The sequence below is a fragment of the Schistocerca cancellata genome, chromosome 1, assembly GCF_023864275.1.
Source record: "Schistocerca cancellata isolate TAMUIC-IGC-003103 chromosome 1, iqSchCanc2.1, whole genome shotgun sequence".
Taxonomy (NCBI): Eukaryota; Metazoa; Arthropoda; class Insecta; order Orthoptera; family Acrididae; genus Schistocerca; species Schistocerca cancellata.
The window spans coordinates 971529535-971551431 of record NC_064626.1 but is presented as its reverse complement, the minus strand read 5'-3'; positions in this window follow the sequence as shown (position 1 = coordinate 971551431).

Below are 21897 nucleotides of genomic sequence, written 5' to 3'. Positions count from 1 at the left end.
GCCATCTGTTGTTGAAAATTGTAACTACTGTAATTTCGAAAGTTTGTCCGCCTGAAAATGTATTGTTGTCCCAAGCATATTGCAACAAACGGTGTATTTCTATCGCTGCTCGTTTAGTTTTTATTGCTGTTTCAAATATACCGGTCATTTTTGAGACACCCTGTAAGAACGCTGCACGAGAGAAGAAAGGCCCCAGTTCTCTTCAGACGCTGAATAGCACACCACCTGTGCGGGAGACGCGTCGCGTCGGTATCATTGCTATAAACAGCCTCGGATGCCGTATTAAGTTACTCGGGATACGCGTAACTATGAAATCGTTTTCGAGTGAAGTGTTAATTCGGGGATGACTTTAATAATCTATCTTCAGTTAGCGTATGTCGTATTTTCACGTGCCGCCGCGGGACAGACATTCTACCATTATTTAGCGTGGCGTTTGATGAACATTATCATCAAATTATGGCGAGAATTCACTTAAACAGTTAATTTGAACAGTTATAGTTCCACCAGTGCATTAGACTCTGAACTGCTCTGTTAGTTGGATTGTGTGGATGCTTTTTGGTCTGTGACTTTCAGAATATAGTGAACCTTTTATAGAGAATCGTTTTTGATTATGAATCCCAGACAGTCTCCTAATTCCTCAGAGCTATAAGCTGTAGCTACAAGTGTATTTCTCAGATGAAGTGGGCACTAGGAATTCTAATTGCAGGCTTCACGTTTTGCTAATCACTTTCTGGTAGCCAATATTGTAGTTAGAGAGCCAGTGTTGAGAACGGCAAAAGACTGCATAAATAATAGGAACATTTAACAACAATTAATTCCACCCACCACCCCACATATGGTTAATCGGTTGGGAAATGCATCTTTTCTACACTACATTCTACATTACATTTTTAAACCATTAAATTCCACCCGCCGCCCACATATGGTGCATCGGCCGGGAAAAAAACTGAGTAAAAGTGAAAGTGATTTTTAAATATTCGGATTCGGGAGTGAAATGCGACACGCAGCTGAGTAATAGAACAGTGATAGTGTTACGTGTGCATTGAACGACGCAATTGGATTAACAACGCATCTGGATTGACGGAGCTGGCACTGAGTCTAGCGGCGCTGCCGGCATCGCGAGAAGCCAGTTTCGCCTCACCGCAGTCGTCCGCCGGAGCAACCGGAGTCGCGCCTGCAGTTGTGGGCCACGCAAAACACACAGCAACCGTAGAAGTGCCGTCTGCAGTTCAACGCGCCGCGTCGCATCAGTAATCCTGGTACGCCGCGCCGGCAACGCCATACGTCGTGCAGAAGGAACTAAGTTAAGTGAAAAGCTGTTAAAAATTTTACTAACCTGCACTAAAAGACTGTCGGCGATGGAATCGCCAGAAGAAACTGAGGTTAAACTTAAATCAGAACCTATGTCTGTTAAGGGAACTGTAAATCCAGACAACGATTCATGTGTAAATATGCATGAAAATAGTAATGTTAAAGTGAAATATGAAGTATTGTCTCCTGACAGTAGTGTGAAAAGGGGCAATGATTCAATAATAATAGAGACCTCTGTAGTAAAGCAGAAATCAGAAATTGTTAATTTATTTGATTATAAATTCTTTGATGAATTAAAAATGAAACAGTCATCAGAGATGGTAGAGTTTAAGAAGGAGAAGATAGATACGACTGATCAATCAGAAGTTTCATTTAGTTTTGATGATTCTGGTGTTGGAGCTAGTTTTTCGTCATCTGAGTGTGATAAAAAGCCAGCTAGTGGGCAACCCAAAGATACTGGGGCTATAGATTTAAATGTAATATTACAAGCAAAAGCTGCCAGTAATGCTAGAATGACAGCTGAATTAAAGTCTGAAATAACTGAGGTCAAAAGCAGTAATGCAAAAATGTCAGCCAGTAATGCTAGAATGACAGCTGAGTTAAAATCTGATATAATTGAGGTAAATAACAGGATTGTGGCCAGCCAAACCAATTTTAATAAACGATTGGAGGTAATGGACAAAACCTTCAAGGCTGGTTGCAGTAAGTTGAAAGAGGATCTGGATACAGAATGAGATTTTCACTCTGCAGCGGAGTGCGCGCTGATATGAAACTTCCTGGCAGATTAAAACTGTGTGCCCGACCGAGATTCGAAATCGGGACCTTTGCCTTTCACGGGCAAGTGCTCTACCATTTTTTTATTTTTTTTTACACTTTTCATTCTACCGTTTATTAACATTAACATAGGGGTATACAATGCACATCATTTTTCTACGTAATCTCCCTCCATCTCAATGCACTTGGCGCAACGGACAACGAACTTACATATTCCTTCCAAATAAAATGTTTTCCGTTGGTGGTGAAGCCACTTTTGCACTGCATTTCGCGTGTCCACATCTGAGGCAAATCGGCGACCACGCAAAGCCTCCTAGTGTGGCCCGAACAAGTGAAAGCCACTTGGAGCAAGGTCTGGGCTGTAGTGAGGGCGCTCCAGTACCTCAGGTTTCACCTTGTTGATGGTTTCAGTAGTGTGACAGGCCGTGTGTGGCCGTGCATTGTCCTGCAACAATACCACCTTATTCTACGCCAAACCTTGGCGTTTGGTGCTAATTGCTGGCGTCAGCTTCTTTTCCAACAGTTCACTATACTCCGCACTGTTGATAGTCGTTCCCTTTTCCATAAACTCTGCCAGTATCAGCCCCAGTGAGTCCCAAAACTTTTCCTGCGGATGACCCCGTCTTGAATTTTTTCCTCGTCGGCGATCCAGGGTGTCTCCACTGCATACTCGGGCTATTTCACTCAAGCTCGTAGTGATAGACCCATGTTTCATCTCCGGCGGCAGTTCTGCTCAAGCGTTGCTGAAGCGTTGACAGACGCTAACACGGGTGAGCTTACGGTCGTCGGTAAGCGTTCTTGGTATCCACCGTGCACAGACCTTATGGATACCGAGATCGTCGTGCTGATGTTCAGAGCGGATGCTACCTCTTCGACAGTGATTCACCTGTTCGCTCGCTGCATGTTGTCGTGTTTAGGGAGGTTGATGGCCGTCTCGCCCGCTCTTCATGCGATCCACTTGTTCGACCAATTTTAAACTTCTCGATCCACAAAAACACAGTATGACGTGATAGTGCTCTTCACTCATTTTGCAATGATAGTCTGCGATCAATGTCTGCCCCTTTGACACCCTCCGACCAGAGGAATCGGATCACCGCCCGTTGTTCCTCTTTGGTCCACATTTCTAACGGAGCTGCCATGCTATATCTGCAACAGAAGGAAGAACAATGGCGGAAAAAGATCAAACGGTCACAGCATTACCACAACAGTGTAACAATGACATGTGTAGGGACAGAAGACAATATGCGTAATGTAACAAACGTTATGGCAGTAGTGTTGATAATTTTTGACTTTCTTCGTAGATCCATATTTAAATTGCATGATGGTGGGACATGAGCTGGTATATCTGAGCTACCGAAGCACGACTCACGCCCGGTACTCACAGCTTTACTTCTGCCAGTATCTCGTCTCCTACCTTCCAAACTTTACAGAAGCTCTCCTGCGAAACTTGCAGAACTAGCACTCCTGAAAGAAAGGATATAGCGGAGACATGGCTTAGCCACAGCCTGGGGGATGTTTCCAGAATGAGATTTTCACTCTGCAGTTCGAGTCTCGGTCGGGCACACAGTTTTACTCTGCCAGGAAGTTTCATATCAGCGCACACTCCGCTGCAGAGTGAAAATCTCATTCTGGAAACATCCCCCAGGCTGTGGCTAAGCCATGTCTCCGCTATATCCTTTCTTTCAGGAGTGCTAGTTCTGCAAGTTTCGTAGGAGAGCTTCTGTAAAGTTTGGAAGGTAGGAGACGAGATACTGGCAGAAGTAAAGCTGTGAGTACCGGGCGTGAGTCGTGCTTCGGTAGCTCAGATGGTAGAGCACTTGCCCGCGAAAGGCAAAGGTCCCGAGTTCGAGTCTCGGTCGGGCACACAGTTTTAATCTGCCAGGAAGTTTCAGGATCTGGATAGTTTGAATTATAAAATTGATTACAATCATGAGGAAATTAAGAAAAAGGTTGCTCAACAATTTTCTGAAATGTATAAAACAGTAAAATCCGAAGTTGCTGAGGTTCGCAAAGACTTCCAAATGGAAGATGCGAAGCTGGAGCACAAGTTAACAGAAAAGATCGAGGCGGAATCTGAACTGCGCTCAGATAGGTTTAAGGATGTTAATATAAAAGTAAACATATGTCAAGCAGAAGTAGATGCAATCAAAACTGATACTACTCATATTGTGCAAAGAGTAGATAATGTTGAAATGAGAGTAGAAATATTAGTAATAACATTGCTAACATTGAGAGTAAAGTAGCTTCAGTAACTTCTGGTAATGGTAGTATACAACAAGTTGCAGCTGCAAACGCCGCATTTCTCGGGTGTCGCCAGTTCTTGAGGTTCGATCCAGATAAAAATATCCACCCACTAGGTTTCTGGAACGATTTTGAAGATGTGATTCCACCAACTTGGTCTGAACGAGAGAAAATCTCATTTATTAGAAGCCATTTAGCAGGTGACGCCATGCGTTGGTCGGCTGATGTTATGTTAAAGTGTAAAACATTAGCGGAATTTAAAACAGCTTTCATTAATTAGTATTTGTCTAGTAATAAGCAAAATGAAGTATTGAGAGAATTTTGGAGTGGAAAACGCTTCAATGCAAGCAAGGAATCTATTAAAGAATTTGCTAGGTCATGGATCTCACGTTTGTCACATTTGGCCGAAAAGCTAAAACCTGAAATGATAATACTAGGTCTTGAAGCCAAACTGCCATGGTATTGGCAAACTAGAATTATATCTGCCCCTAGAGACGATCTGGATCGTTTCGTTGAATATTTGGAACGTGTAGAGCGTGTGGCTGCCAATGAGGAGCAAGCACGAAATAACAGAAATGCTAATAACACTAGTAATAATGTTAAGAACGAGCAGAATGGCAATGTAAACATCAGAACAGTAGGTGTTCGCCATCCTAAGAGAGGTAGGAATTGGAGAAATAATTATCAAAACCAACAATGGCATCCAAATGATAATAATTTTGTTCCAAACAAAATTATGCAGGTAAACAAGTGCGGAAAGCAATGCTATGCCACTTAACTGTAATGGAAATAAAGGAAACAGTAGTAGGCCGAGGCAGGAAAACTAGTTCCCGTCTATGAGGACACTGGGGCTCACCAGGCGGTTATTTTTCGTAAGCCAGTAGTTACGGTAATTTGTAAGACAGATCAGAATACTCAAACTGAACATGTGGATGAAGGGTCGGTAGCATCTAAGGATACAGCAGAAATATTGGATCACTCACAGCATTCGATAGATACCGTGTTACAGAAGCTTTCTAAGTGGGAAGAGAAAGAGAAGGCGCAGCAGTGTAATGGTAGGGAAGACCTACAAAATAATGAATTGTCAGGTGAAGAAGCAGAAGAAATTCGTGCTTATATTTACGATGAGGATGATGTGCTCTTATCTAAATTGCCTGTGCAGGATGTTGATACTGTACTAATAGATTTAGGACAGGAGGTAAGTGAGAATGTAGAGGATAGCCTGTTGGGGGTCGATGAACCCAGTAGCTGTGACCAGTTGTCACTTGAGAAGGAGCCCGACGATAATAATGAAAGTGGTTTAGCTGTAACTAGTATTATGCCCGGTCTGGAGGCGCAGATCGCTCAGACTACAATAATTTGGGTCTTGTTCAGCAAACTAAATGTAATTAAATCGTGCGGTGTTTCGATTTAAAATTAATAGACCGACTGGAAAAGGCAGCTGAAAATGTAATTCAGGAAACCCCTACACACTTTGACCTAAATGTAATGAAGACAGATGTCGATCACTTTAGTTGGAGACAAATACAAAAGGAACTATTGGATGAGTTTGAGGAACCACCTGTACAAAATAGAATAAGCCACCCTATAATTATAGTGAATATGTTGAGTATCAATGTACGATGTCTCTTAGACAGTGGAAGTGAGGTGAGTGCGATATCTCAGTCCTTCTTTGATGCATTACCTATTAAAGACAAGCTGACGGTAATGAGGGTATCAGGACTAAGGATAATTGGTGCTACTGGCAAGGTGTCAAAAACGGTAAAGGAATAAGCTTTGCTGCCCTTTAACATTAATGGTAATTTAATTGATCATGCATGCTTAATTGTGAACAATCTCAGTATTGAGGTTTTAATTGGCATAGATTTCTTGTCGAAATATCAGAGTGTTGTTGACTTTGAAAGAAGCCAGTTAAAAATGGTCTTGCCGATAACCAGAGTAATTACGGTACCTTTTATTGATAAACATGTAGTAACTAATGATGAAACTTGAGAGCTGCCTATACGAGTTCTGAAAAATAGGAGATATTGGGACGAAGATGTTAATCTTAGTAAAAGTAAGCTAAACACAGAAGAAGAAGAAGAAGAAGCAATTATTTTGGACAAAATAGAAGCTAAATTGCAGGAAATCGATAAAATTTCAGCTAATCAGAAGGAAGAACTGAGACAGGTTTTAAAAAGGCATCATAAGGTATTTTCAAATCGACCTGGCGTGGTCAAAGATTATGAATGTCAATTAAAGGTGAAACCTGGCCAAGTGTTTTTCAGGAAACCATACCAAATACATGTAGCTAGGAAGGAAGCTGTTCGAAAGGAGATACAGAGAATGCTAGAGTGGGGTGTGATTGAAACAGCGGTCAGTGAGTACAATAATCCTCTTGTTGTTGTACCAAAAAGAGACGGGAGTGTCAGATTGTTCTTGGACGCTCGTTGGTTGAATGAAATAGTGGTTAGGGAAAGTGATAGACCGCAGAATATGGACGAGTTATTGCAAAAATTCCGGGGAGTAAAATTCTTAACTTCTATGGACATCACGTGTGGATATTGGAATTTGCCACTGGCGGAAAGTTCAAGGAAGTACACAGCTTTCTTGTACGAAGGAGTTTGTTACCAATACCGTGTGGTACCTTTCGGACTTAATATCTCTGTTTGTGCCTTCGTACGTGTGATGTGCCATGTTTTAGGACCAGCCTTAATTAATAAAATCACAGTCTACGTAGATGAACTGTTAATAGCAACTCCTACCTGGGAAGAACACATAGTTTTATTAGAGGAAGTGTTAGAGGCTATAGAGAGAGGTGGCATGAAACTAAAGATTGAAAAGACAGAGTGCGTTAAAGAGGAAATAGGTTTCTTGGGATATATGATAAGTGGAAAAGGTATTCTGCCTGGCCCAAGCAAGCCAACAGTCATTGAAAAATTTGAGGCTCCCAGAAACAAGAAGCAGTTGAGATCAATGTTCGCTCTTTTCGGCTTCTATAGGCGTTTCGTTAGTGATCAGGCTTTTAATGCGCCCTGTCTTCACCTCCTGCTGAAAAAGAATACCCCTTGGGTTTGGACAGCAGAATGTCAACAGGCGTTTGAAGTGCTTAAACAATCTTTAATTAATAGTCCTATTTTACATCATCCTGATTTTGGAAAACCATTCTGTATGTCTGTTGATGCTAGTGGCTATGGTATAGCTGTGGAGATATTCCAAGTAGAAATAGAGAACGAACAAGAAGTGCATAGGACTATAGCTTTCGCAAGTCGATCTTTACAGGCAGCAGAGAGAAATTATGGCATCTCAGAACTGGAAGCATTGGCAATTGTATTTGGGGTACAGAAATTTGAGCAGTATCTATTAGGTCACAAGATAATTGTTTACAGTGCCCATAAGGCGTTGACCTTTTTAAAGACCTGTAAGTTGAGGAATGCTCGTTTGGTAAGATGGTCGTTGTATCTCCAGCAGTTTGACCTTGAGGTTAGATATATTCAAGGGAAGGATAATTTGGTAGAGGATGGGTTATCTAGAAGTGCAGAACTCTGTGGGGACGTGGGAATTACAGCAACAGACCTAAGTGAAGTACGAATGTTTGCGTTGCACGAAGTAAAGGAAGAAAGTGCATTGAAGAGGGTGATTAAGAACTTGAGGCGTGAGCAGAATGCAGATGACCAGCTGTAATTAGTAAAGAGCTATTTGGGAGATGCGAACTATCATAAGGTTTCGCAATACTACTGTATGCATAAAGGTATTCTGTTTAGGAGGAAAAAGGTAGGTGTTTCTGAGTGGAAGCTGTGCTTTCCCTCACAACATGTAGACTTACTAATCGACTATGTACACCTGAGGTATGGGCACTACGGGGCAAAGAAGTGCATTGCAAAATTAAAAGAGAAGGTTGTGTTTGACCACATGTACCGCCGTGTTGCCAAGCGTCTAGCATCTTGTGTAGTGTGCCATAAAGTCCGTGCTGCTAACACCAGAATACAAGGGGATATGCATTCAGTAGAGGCAGCTGAAACCCTAGAATTACTGGCTTGTGATTTGTTTGGCCCTCTTCCTGCTTCGAGAGGTGGGTGTACCCATGTTTTTGTTGTTGTGGATGGATTTAGTAAATATGTTAAGCTATACCCAATTAAAAGAGCAAATGCAAAAACGTCGGTAGAAAAGTTGGAAAAAGATTTCTTCGCGAACGTTGGCATTCCGAAGAATTTGCTGTCAGACAATGGGCCTCAATTTACTTCTGATGGATTTAAAGAATGTCTGGATAAGGCCGGAGTGAAACATCTGAAAATATCTGCGTATTTCCCCCAAGGAAATATGAGTGAACGTATTATGAGAGAATTGAATAGGCTTTGCAGGACTTATTGTGCTCGGAAACACTCAAGTTGGGCAGAGCACATGAAGTATTTTGAAAATGTAATTAACAACTTAAGGCATGATGCAACTGGTTTTACACCTTGCGAATTGATGTTTGGCTAAGAACCGCACAATGTGATTGCAGATATGGTAGAATTCCCTATTCTAACGCAAATATCAACAGACGAGAAGAAGTTAAATGCTTGGGCAACTATAAGAAAAAGAGCATTGGAAAGGAAGAAGCGTCATGACGCAAAAGCTGTACCCACCAGTTTTGAAATAGGTCAGTTAGTCCTTGTCAAAACCAAGAAAAAATCAAAGAAAATAGATGGAGAAACAAAGAAATTCATGTTCGTATACCAAGGACCTTTCAGGATCATAGGAAAACCACATGCCAATGCATATAGGCTAGAGTACCCTAAGAGTAAAAAGCTATTAGGTCTCAGGAACGTGATCGACCTAAAGAAGTTCATAGGTAGTGATTGAATTCTGTAGGGAGGAGGTTGTTCTGTAACCTCTACACAGTGTGGCAGCTGTGCAGTCCCAGCTGTGTGAGATCTTTTTTCACATTTCAGATCTCACTCTCTCTTCATCTTTCCTATCCACCAAAGTTTCGACTCCTTCTCTGCAATACAAAAATTTTCCGTCATGGCTATCAAGCCATGAGTTTTGTAAACATTCTATCCACCGATTAGTGAAGAAAATACCTAATGTGACAAACCTAACAGTGACATAAGCAACAGAGAAGTATGCTGTAATTAAGATACAAAGGTATTTGAGTAACAAGTACATATATAGAACCCTGGTAATATCATAAGTACAAAGTTGTTGTTTTATTGGAAATGGTCCCACAATAATATTTAAAAAGATATAAAAGTTCGTTTATAAGCAGGATCTGAAGTGGCAATGAGACCTAGTGCATGCATTAGAGCTAACTAATTAATAGTAAAAGAGATTGCTTAGTGTTATGAAAAATATGCAGATAAGTTGTAAGAATAAACTTACCTTGTTTAGCAAGGAATGGCAGTGTAATAGAATTGAGTAGTGTTTGTGGTTGAGACGTGAAGAACACGTCCCTGAAATATTTATAAAGTTGGAGCTGGCCGTTATTTGGTGTAGTGTGTGACAGAACACACCTACACGTATTGAGGTTATGAGTTGGAGGCGTGAATGCGACCATAGGTACCCTTATGTTAGATGTGACTGAGCAGCTCATGGTGTCCTATAGGTTTAAGGAATTTAGCATTACGCTTGGTCATAATTACATAATGCACTTTAGTGGTAGGTCGAGAGAGACTACCTGTGGTTTCAGCGTCCGATCGAGTGGAAATGGATTGCCACGTGAGCAAACTGATCAGATGCAATACACTATAGATATAAAATAAATGTGCTATCCTATGCTTTAAATGTTAATAGAGTGAGTATTAAATATGTACATACACTAGCAACATAATTGAGTAACATAATGGCAGACTGGAAACATTATTTATAGCTCAGCATAAATACTCTTCGATGAAGTAAGTAAATAATTGCAGATGTGGAACTGACACAGCAGCAGACGACCAATAAGTGGATTTAGTAGTCAACTAAGCGTAGTGTGTAAATTGAAATTAAATAGGATTTATGATTGCATGCCTTGAGCATAAATTTTCTCTAGTACGTGACTAACGGCGTTTTGAGCCATTTGTTTATCGATTTTATGACAGTTAAGTAACCACGAGAGTAAAATTGAAAAAATTCTGTTAACTTTCTTCTAGAAACATATTGAAAGATAAAATGTATATATCTCCATTTCATTGTGACCCACCTTTAGATATTAAGTGAACAGAGTCTGAGGCACTCTTTTTGTTTGTGCTACAGGACAAACCAGATAATGGCAGTCTGGTAGGTGCGTGAAAGTGTGGAGTGACTTGGACACAACTCACAGTGACCCCTCCCCTTTCCCCATGTAATTTAGAGTGAACGTGAAGGACGCACTCCATAGCAACTTCCCCTCCTCTACCATTGTGAATGGAAGTGTAGAACGCCAGCCAAAGCGGCTACAACCACGTGTGTAAAAATGAAATTGTCATTATTTGTGAAATTTTCTTTCAGGTTTAGAAAAGACTGCTAAGATATAATTATCTGTTTATGTATCATGAATAACTGTGTTATTTTCTTTGAATTTGTGCATGTAAAAATGTATTTAATGGATTTAAGATTTCCATAATTTTACATATTTTTATGTGTTTGTTTGTCTAAGGCAATATGTATGCCAAAGTGTTTCATTGATTCTGCTTAAATTTTGAGTGAGAATGTTGCTTAAGAGGCAGTGAACATGCCAGCAATTTAAATAATTGAAGTAGGTAATAAGTTTTCTTTTTAATATTTCTATATGTTTACATTTAAATTTTAATTTTTCACAGGGAGTTAAGCTGTACTCTTGCTTCCCTTTTGTAATTAAATTTTTTTTATTTCCCATTTACATTAAAAAAAAAAAATTAAGTAGAGGGTGATGTAGGGAAGCAGCCTATTCACGCCGTATAAAATTCACACCAGTCTTTCCATTGTGTGCCAGCCTAGTCCTCTGTAACTAGCTCTGACGTCATAAATGTTGCGCAATACTTTAAAAATCAAGTAAATAACCTGAAACGTTTCTAGCATGTCAGGAGTAATAATAAATCAATATGTGTTGAATATCAGTTCAATAACTTTAACCATTTTCGAAATTTGGACGTTTTTCTGTAAAAATCACTGGCGCAGCAGAAAAGAGCTAGAAACCTAAAAATTTGTAATTAGATTCCTTTTGCATAATAATTTAGTAGAAACAGTATTCTGGATCTCACAAATTAAAATTTTAGTTGAAATTCATGATTTTCTGGCTTTTGTCTTAGAAATTAAGGAAGCAAGATAGATTAAGTAGGCGAATAAATAAGGCTAGGATGTTTAAATTTAAGTAGAAGGGAGATCCGCTATAATCATAAAGATGTGAGAAGTTTCAATTGAATAACTATAAAACTATAGCGATAGCGTATCTCCAAAGGGCAAGTTCAGATTACCTGTGTGCTGAATGCACATTTAAATTGAGAGCTTCATCGGCCATCAGCAAAGGAAGCGATGATTTATTCAGTAACTTAAAGTGGTGCATTACTAGCCCAGCGGCTAGTCGGGAGAGCAATTTTGATCAGGCGTTCCCTTAGCCGTCCGTACCGCGGCTTTATATATAAGAACGCTGCACGAGAGAAGAAAGGCCCCAGTTCTCTCCAGACACTGAATAGCACACCACCTGTGCGGGAGTCGCGTCGCGTCGGTATCATTGCTATAAACAGCCTCGGATGCCGAATTAAGTTACTCGGGATACGCGTAACCATGAAATCGTTTTCGAGTGAAGTGTTAATTCGGGGATGACTTTAATAATCTATCTTCAGTTAGCGTATGTCGTATTTTCACGTGCCGCCGCGGGACAGACATTCTACCATTATTTAGCGTGGCGTTTGATGAACATTATCATCAAATTATGGCGAGAATTCACTTAAACAGTTAATTTGAACAGTTATAGTTGCATCAGCGCATTAGACTCTGAACTGCTCTGTTAGTTGGATTGTGTGGATGCTTTTTGGTCTGTGACTTTCAGAATATAGTGAACCTTTTATAGAGAATCGTTTTTGATTATGAATCCCAGACAGTCTCCTAATTCCTCAGAGCTATAAGCTGTAGCTACAAGTGTATTTCTCAGATGAAGTGGGCACTAGGAATTCTAATTGCAGGCTTCACGTTTTGCTAATCACTTTCTGGTAGCCAATATTGTAGTTAGAGAGCCAGTGTTGAGAACGGCAAAAGACTGCATAAATAATAGGAACATTTAACAACAATTAATTCCACCCGCCGCCCCACATATGGTTATTCGGCCGGGAAATGCATATTTTCTACACTACATTCTACATTACATTTTTAAACCATTAAATTCCACCCGCCGCCGCACAGTCTACTCAACGACGAACCTGGGTGCACGAACGGCAAATCGTCAGTTTTTCGGATGAATCCAGGTTCTGTTTAGAGCATCATGATGGTCGCTTCCGTGTTTGGCGACATCGCGGTGAACGCACATTGGATGCGTGTATTGGTCATTGTGACCGTCATACTGGCGTACTACCCAGCGTGATGGTATGGGATGCCATTGGTACACGTCTCGGTCACCTCTTGTTCGCATTGACGGCGCTTTGAACAGTGGATGTTACATTTGAGATGTGTTACGACCCGTGGGTCCACCCGTCATTCGATCCCTGCGAAAACCTACATTTCAGCAGGATAATGCACGACCGCATGTTGCAGGTCCTGTAGGGCCTTTCTGGATACAGAAAATGTTCGACTGCTGCCCTGGCCAGCACATTCTTCAGATCTGTCACCAATTGGAAACGTCTGGTCAGTGGTGGCCGAGCAACTGGCTCGTCACAATACGCCAGTCACTACTCTTGATGAACTGCGGTATCGTGTTGAAGCTGAAACTTCCTGGTGGATTAAAACTTTGTGCCCGAACGAGATTCGAACTCGGGACCTTTGCCTTTCGCGGGCAAGTGCTCTACCATCTGAGCTACAGAAGCACGACTCACGGCCGGTACCCACAGATTTACTTCTGACAGTATCTCGTCTCCTACCTTCCAAACTTTACAGAAGCTCCTCTGCGATCCTTGCAGAACTAGCACTCCTGAAAGAAAGGATATTGCGGAGACATGGCTTAGCTACAGCCTGGGGGATGTTTCCAGAATGAGATTTTCACTCTGCAGCGGAGTGTGCGCTGATATGAAACAAACTTCATCATAAAGTGCCTTCGCCAATTCAGTATTTGCCGTTGAAAATCTAGCACATGGTGCTGGCATATTCATCATTTCACAGAGTATATTTCCTCCTTCTCTTCCTACACCAATGCAGCTTAGACCATATAGAAATCTCATATTCGCTTCATAATACCAGTTATTTGATTCTGATGTTTTAAATGAGGTGTCAGCATCACATCCTTGCATAAAATATGTACGTTACACACCACGCCCACTCGAATAATTCCAGATTGTCTGAACCACATGTCTTATATACACATGCTAATTTCGTTGCACTAGACAACAACTCAATGTCAGTCATCCGATATTCAGTGTTATTTTGACAGTCATCACCATTGTCATTAATACTGACGCTTGAAATCTTCTGTCTTGAGCTGCTGGGAGAAGAGTTCACATATTTATAACACACTGTCTCGTCAGACAACTCGGTACCATTGCCGAAATTATTAGCGTGTCTGCAATTTAATAAACCAAGTACACACTTTTTGCACATCCTTTTGAAAACTTTTCTTTGTCGTGGCATTATTAAAAACACAACGAAATACAACGACGAAGTTAGCAAAATAACGGAAGTAAATAAAAGTATTCGCGACTTTGTAAACAAAGATTATCATTGTCTTTTGCTTCCAGCGACAATATCCAACAGTCACAGATGATATACAACACAAAGAGAATATACTACATACATTTCACAGCCGTCTTGATGTTTCCGTAAGTAATACGAAAACTAATACTGAAGAGTTTCTTCAACCAAGTGAGCGTGGCAGGACGAACACGTTAGGCATTTAATTTTTTTAAGGAACTTAGGATGCGATTTGGATTGTGAAATTTCAGATTATTGCCAATGAGTTGAGCTAACGAAAGAAAATAAATTTAAAAAATGACATTTTTTCCCATTTTCATGTACGTCCCTCCTTACGTCAAGCTGTTGGAATTTTACTCGATGGACATCAATGAGTATTTAGCGTTTTATCTTGAGAGTTCTGTAAGTATACAAGTGATAGTGTAATTAAAATTGTTAGGTAAAATGTTTAAGTCAAATAAGACAGACTCAATACCTTTCATTTGCTTGGCAAGCGTGAAGCAGCTTTGGGAAGTGAGGATAACATCTGTTTCAGTTATATGAAACACACTATTGAACTACTACACGACCCTTTTGCCAGATGTTTACTTTTGTTGTCATGACTGTTACATAAACAGATAATTATTACTAATAAGACAGGGCGATGGAATTTCTTATTTTAGCTAATTAGGTTGATGTATTAGTTATAACCATGAAACCCAATAAATACAAGTAGGTAAAACTAAAAAACTTCCCAGCTATGTGCGGTATAATTTAACACAATCTAAACGGGAGTCAAGAACAGAAACTCGACTCACACTGCGCAAAGCTATAGATATAACAATAGTATTTTGTGGAAGAAAAATGTGAATAGTAACAAAAAAAGAGGAAGACGAGCTTATAGAGATGAAAATTGTTGTAGAGATCAAAGGATATACACTACAGAAGAATATACCAAAGAAAACAGTCGGTGAAGAGCTTAAAATTATCAACATCAGCTGACAAAATAACGTGTACCAGAAAGAAGTGACAGGAGCATATAGGAAGAAAAATAGCAGAATTGCTAGTATAAACAAGTGGGTCGAAGGAATATTGGAAGACCTAGGAAGAGACAGGAATTGTGGGTCCGAAAAGGACCGAATAGCCTAAAATTATTGGAAGAAAAGGATGCCCAATAATACTTACTTCCTCTTCAAAACAAGCTATCAATACTGAGGTGCCCATACGTTTACAACGTCCGCTGTTATTCCGAAAGAGCACACAGCCGTAACATCTAACTCCTGGTTGCTGTAGTTCTTTCTCAGAAGCTGAGGGAAATATTGTTTCCTGCAGCTCCTAGCTTCTGTACCCTTACGAGAAAAAAACGGAAGCTGTTTTTCACGCCGATGGGTGTAGAGGATCGTAAAAATCCACTAACGCTCAGATGTATGTATCTGATCCCCTAGAAATGCCGTGCAGCTAAAAAATTAGACTTTTCTTTTAATGTGCGCGATATAAACACTGGAACTGGTGGCACATAATTTTCTAGACTTCCAGAGCTATGTGTTTACTAGCCGATAGAGGTAACAGTCGTGTATCCTCTATATATTAGCGTATACATATTATTTGCGTAACATTTTGAGCAGAAACGAATGCAGATTTTCGTAAAGGCTTGTAATTTTTTTATGTGAGACTATTTGTTAAGTAACGCTGGCTCTCTTCTGACTCTTATTGTACTTTAATGAGCTTATACTAAGGATTTAATATGGAGAAATGTACTTGTTTTCGTGCGCATGTGGAGGAATGAAATTCATCTTCGTTGAATCTTCCGATCGCTTAGTTATGTAACATACGATTTCTGTAGCTGAGTGTGTATGATACAATAAACGCTTTACCCCTATACACAAACGGCTCTAATTTGGGAAGAAAGGACGTAAATTTAATTTTTTTTTAATCCATAAAGATACGTTGAAATGTTTACAACAGCTACACCAATTACTATTAAACATAAATACTTGACAACATCAGCGTTCACAGGGAGATAGAAACTTTTTGAAATGTCGTGTAGCGATCTCGAATATACCTCAACCTTCTGAAAATTGGACAGTCCAGCATCCTGAATGTCAAACTCGATGGTCTGTCACGTCTTTGATGTGTTGGTTCTCAGAAAAGATGACTGCTGATCTCAATACAAATAAATGTCTGTATGTCAGTCATCTGACTATATTATTCCTAACGCTGATGATCTGCAGCTAATTTGTCGGGCTTCAAATTTTCTTATGCTTACGTACACCAAAAGGAAAAAAATTAGTGGACAAATTCTAATTTACACTCCTGGAAATGGAAAAAAGAACACATTGACACCGGTGTGTCAGACCCACCATACTTGCTCCGGACACTGCGAGAGAGCTGTACAAGCAATGATCACACGCACGGCACAGCGGACACACCACGAACCGCGGTGTTGGCCGTCGAATGGCGCTAGCTGCGCAGCATTTGTGCACCGCCGCCGTCAGTGTCAGCCAGTTTGCCGTGGCATACGGAGCTCCATCGCAGTCTTTAACACTGGTAGCATGCCGCGACAGCGTGGACGTGAACCGTATGTGCAGTTGACGGACTTTGAGCGAGGGCGTATAGTGGGCATGCAGGAGGCCGGGTGGACGTACCGCCGATTGCTCAACACGTGGGGCGTGAGGTCTCCACAGTACATCGATGTTGTCGCCAGTGGTCGGCGGAAGGTGCACGTGCCCGTCGACCTGGGACCGGACCGCAGCGACGCACGGATGCACGCCAAGACCGTAGGATCCTATGCAGTGCCGTAGGGGACCGCACCGCCACTTCCCAGCAAATTAGGGACACTGTTGCTCCTGGGGTATCGGCGAGGACCATTCGCAACCGTCTCCATGAAGCTGGGCTACGGTCCCGCACACCGTTAGGCCGTCTTCCGCTCACGCCCCAACATCGTGCAGCCCGCCTCCAGTGGTGTCGCGACAGGCTTGAATGGAGGGACGAATGGAGACGTGTCGTCTTCAGCGATGAGAGTCGCTTCTGCCTTGGTGCCAATGATGGTCGTATGCGTGTTTGGCGCCGTGCAGGTGAGCGCCACAATCAGGACTGCATACGACCGAGGCACACAGGGCCAACACCCGGCATCACTGTGTGGGGAGCGATCTCCTACACTGGCCGTACACCACTTCTGATCGTCGAGGGGACACTGAATAGTGCACGGTACATCCAAACCGTCATCGAACCCATCGTTCTACCATTCCTAGACCGGCAAGGGAACTTGCTGTTCCAACAGGACAATGCACGTCCGCATGTATCCCGTGCCACCTAACGTGCTCTAGAAGGTGTAAGTCAACTACCCTGGCCAGCAAGATCTCCGGATCTGTCCCCCATTGAGCATGTTTGGGACTGGATGAAGCGTCGTCTCACGCGGTCTGCACGTCCAGCACGAACGCTGGTCCAACTGAGGCGCCAGGTGGAAATGGCATGGCAAGCCGTTCCACAGGACTACATCCAGCATCTCTACGATCGTCTCCATGGGAGAATAGCAGCCTGCATTGCTGCGAAAGGTGGATATACACTGTACTAGTGCCGACATTGTGCATGCTCTGTTGCCTGTGTCTATGTGCCTGTGGTTCTGTCAGTGTGATCATGTGATGTATCTGACCCCAGGAATGTGTCAATAAAGTTTCCTCTTCCTGGGACAATGAATTCACGGTGTTCTTATTTCAATTTCCAGGAGTGTATATTTAATATACCTCATTGTGAATTATTGGCGTGGGAGTCGAAGATACGACAGGTAAATCTCTTAGCGGAACAGAAGTATTTATGGAATGTAAAATTTCACATCCCTGTGCAGATGCTGTCAAGTCAAAAGAGACATGTGTCAAGGCCCTTGAATATAATCAAATACCGCGAATACTGAAGAGGGCAACTAGAGTAATTTGGAGAAGATATGGTTTCCCGTAGATGGCTATTAGGTATCTTTGACAAGAAACAAACTATTCGCCAGTAGACTAAATATCTGTGGTGTGAACTAGCGGTATGTGCGAAAACAACGGGGCTCTCAGCACGATCAATCAGCCACTCATCCACGTCGACCTACACCCCGATCGTCGACATCACTTGTGCTGCTTATCTAACATAAATGTTCTTATCATCTGTTATAAGTGGGCGAATCTGAAAGTGGTTCTTACGTAGGGAGTTACAAAGTGTCTGGATGTTCAAAAGAAAGTTGAGGGAAATTTTGCGGCCGCTATTGCATCGCAGCTGTATTCAAGACCATTAGCACACTTGTTACCGTGAGACGGGGCAGTGGACACTGTAAAGTAACTGTTTCTTTAGAAACACCTCAGCAGTAATATTACATCACAGATAGCAATATTTAATTTTTCTCTGCTGTATAGGGAAATAAAAAGTGACTTAAGACACATAGGCAACATATTGCGACGAAGTGCATGGTAAAAGCCTTTTATGATGGTTGGTAACAGACTGGCAATGCTCCACAGCTTCACCGTCGTCTAGTCCCGCAAAACACAGAGTGCCCTTTTACATCTGAATTTTTACTTGTTAACCATGATGTTTGGGTCCACAACAGTTCTCTCGCTGGAATAAATAACGGACTACGATTTTTACGTTCACGAAACTATTTATGCTATGGATTTATACTCTGCTGGCCATTAAAATTGCTACACCAAGAAGAAATGCAGATGATAAACGGGTATTCATTGGACTAATATATTATACTAGAACTGACATGTGATTACATTTTCACGCAATTTGGGTGCATAGATCCTGAGAAATCAGTACCCAGAACAACCACCTCTGACTGTAATAACGGCCTTGATACGCTTGGGCATTGAGTCAAACAGAGCTTGGATGGCGTGTACAGGTACAGCTGTCCATGCAGCTTCAACACGATACCACAGTTTATCAAGAGTAGTGATTGGCTTATTGTGACGAGCCAGTCGCTCGGCCACCATTGACCAGGCGTTTTCAGTTGGTGAGAGATCTGGAGAATCTGCTGGCCAGGGCAGCAGTCGTACGTTTTGTGTATCCAGAAAGGCCCGTACAGGACCTGCAACATGCGGTCCTGCATTACCCTCATGAAATGTAGGGTTTCGCAGGGATCGAATGAAGGGTAGAGCCACGGGTCGTAACACATCTGAAACGTAACGTCCACTGTTCGAAGTGCTGTCAATGCGAACAAGAGGTGACCGAGACGTGTAACCAAAGGCACCCTATACCATCAAGCCGGGTGATACGCCAATATGGCGATGACGAATACACGCTTCCAATGTGCGTTCACCGCGATGTCGCCAAACACGGATGCGACCATCATGATGCTGTAAACAGAACCTGGACTCATCCGAAAAAGTGACGTTTTGCCATTAGTGCACCTAGTTTCGTCGTTGAGTACACCATCGCAGGCGGTCCTGTCTGTGATGCAGCATCAAGGGTAACCGCAGCCATGGTCTCCGAGCTGATAGTCCATGCTGCTGCAAACGTCGCGGAACTGTTCGTGCAGGTGTTTATTGTCTTGCAAAGGTCCCCATCTGTTACCTCAGGGATGGAGACATGGGTGCACGATCCGTTACAGCCATGCGGATAAGATGCCTGTCATCTCGACTGCTACTGATACGAGGCCGTTGGGATCCAGCACGGCGTTCCCTATTACCCTCCTGAACCCACCGATTCCATATTCTGCTAACAGTCATTGGATCTCGACCAACACGAGCAGCAATGTCGCAATACGATAAACCGCAATCGCGATAGGCTACAATCCGACCTTTATCAAAGTCGGAAACGCATTTCTCCGCCTTACACGAGGCATCACAACAACGTTTCACCAGGCAACACCGGTCAACAGCTGTTTGTGTATGAGAAATCGATTGGAAACGTTCCTCATGTCAGCACAATGTAGGTGTCGCCACCGGCGCCAACCTTGTGTGAATACTCTGAAAAGCTAATTATTTGCATATCACAACATCTTCTTCCTGTCGGTTAAATTTCGCGTCTTTAGCACGTCAGCTAAGCGGTGTAGCAATTTTAATGGCCGGTAGTGTAATATCGAGCAGTCGGCTGTTCGACAACTACCGACACCCAAAATTTTATGCACTTCCTGGCTAACGAAAATCCTTGGCAGAACGCTGTTCAGGTACAGAGTAGCAAGCTGCATGTACAAAAATTTATTCGGGGTACTGTAAACGTTACGAATAGCCTCGGATTTATAAGATGCGATGTTTAAATTCTTGATTCACGTCTTCGGTATTTTACGCAAATAACCCAATGGTACTGATTGAGGTGGTAAGACAGTGAATCCGTGTTCTGGAGGATGACGGTACAAATCCCCGTCCGACTACTCAGATACACGTTTTCCTTGGTTTCTCTTCATCCAGTAAGGGCATTTTGCTACCCATTATTTCCGAGTCCGAGATTCTGCTCCGTCCTTATGACTACGATGTCAGCTGGGCGTTGAACTCTGACTTTCCTTTCTTCTTGTGTCGACTGTTGGGGTAATTTCTTAAACAGCGTTTGTGCGCTTCCTACAGTCCTCCGTTTCCAAGTGAGCTGATCCTATAGTTCTGATTCTAACCACCCTCTGTTATTCCTGCCTTCTTAGTTAGCCTAGATCGTAATGAGAAGATTAAAATATTTAAATCTGATTTGTAGCGATTTATGTGGAGGATGTTAATATTGGTAACAGCTCACGTAATTTACATCGTTTCACAGTGTACAGAGCTTTGCGCTCGTTCGATGTTATTGTATTTTTACAATGAAAAGGCTTATATTGGTCGATGGCGTGTATACATGTCGGAGGGTTTTACGTTTGACGTGTAGTGAATCAAAGTCTTTCACAGTACCACGTGAAAATTGCCGAAAGGCCGAAATTGCAATTGTAAAATAAATAAGTTATACAGTCAACGGCAAATACGACGTCCTCTAAGAAATTCTACATGACTGTGAACCCCCAACATTAGAAGTTAACGAGAAATTAAATACTGAAAGGTGACGAATTGCCAAACTAGTGCAGTTAAATTCCACTTTGTGACACAACATAGTATCACAAGAATATAGGTATTCGATGCTTTAAATGGGAGTAAAAATTCTTTAATAGGAAGATCGGTTTTTAGTATAGCTGTTAAATAATTCTTTACGATTCAGTGCACACTTCTATTACTGACGTAGTTACAAATGGGACCTGGAATTATCGGAAGTCCGGTTTTGCGCAAGGCAAATGGTGCCTGCATTACACGAACGCAATGGTTCCGCATCTTTTATCTGTATTCACCGCACAGAACGTGCTATTTCACCTATAGGTTGCCATCGTTACACACACAGGTCATGTCCTGGCACACGGTTCGCAATCCCGAGGCAAACAGCGAGGAGATTACTGTGCCCGCTTGAAATGCTAATACCTCTTTCAACGCTGACTATACAGCAGGTGCGGGCAGCGGCACAGCGCAGCGTGGTGCAACGAATGCGTGACCGGACCTCCGTGTCTCGGAATTTACCAGCGACGACAGCGAATCCCAGTAATCCTGGGGCGGCGAACGGATTGCTGCATTCAGGCCAATGATAGGCGGGTTTTACTTCTCTGCGCTGCGGTGCTGCGGGCGCATTAGGGACGAGAGCCGCGGAGCCAGCTATGGCCAATGCCACCACACGTCGCTTGAGGTCTGAGACTGATGATACGTGAGCTATAGAACTTGCGGTGTGCAACAGAAGAGTGGTTGGTGTCGCTTAGAGCTTCATTTCTAATAGACAAGGAATGTGCTTCTGTCAAATTTATCTTTTGATGCAGGGGTATTAGACATTAACCTAATTAGAAAAGGAGCAACCGAAGTGACCACTTCATACACAGCCGGAAAA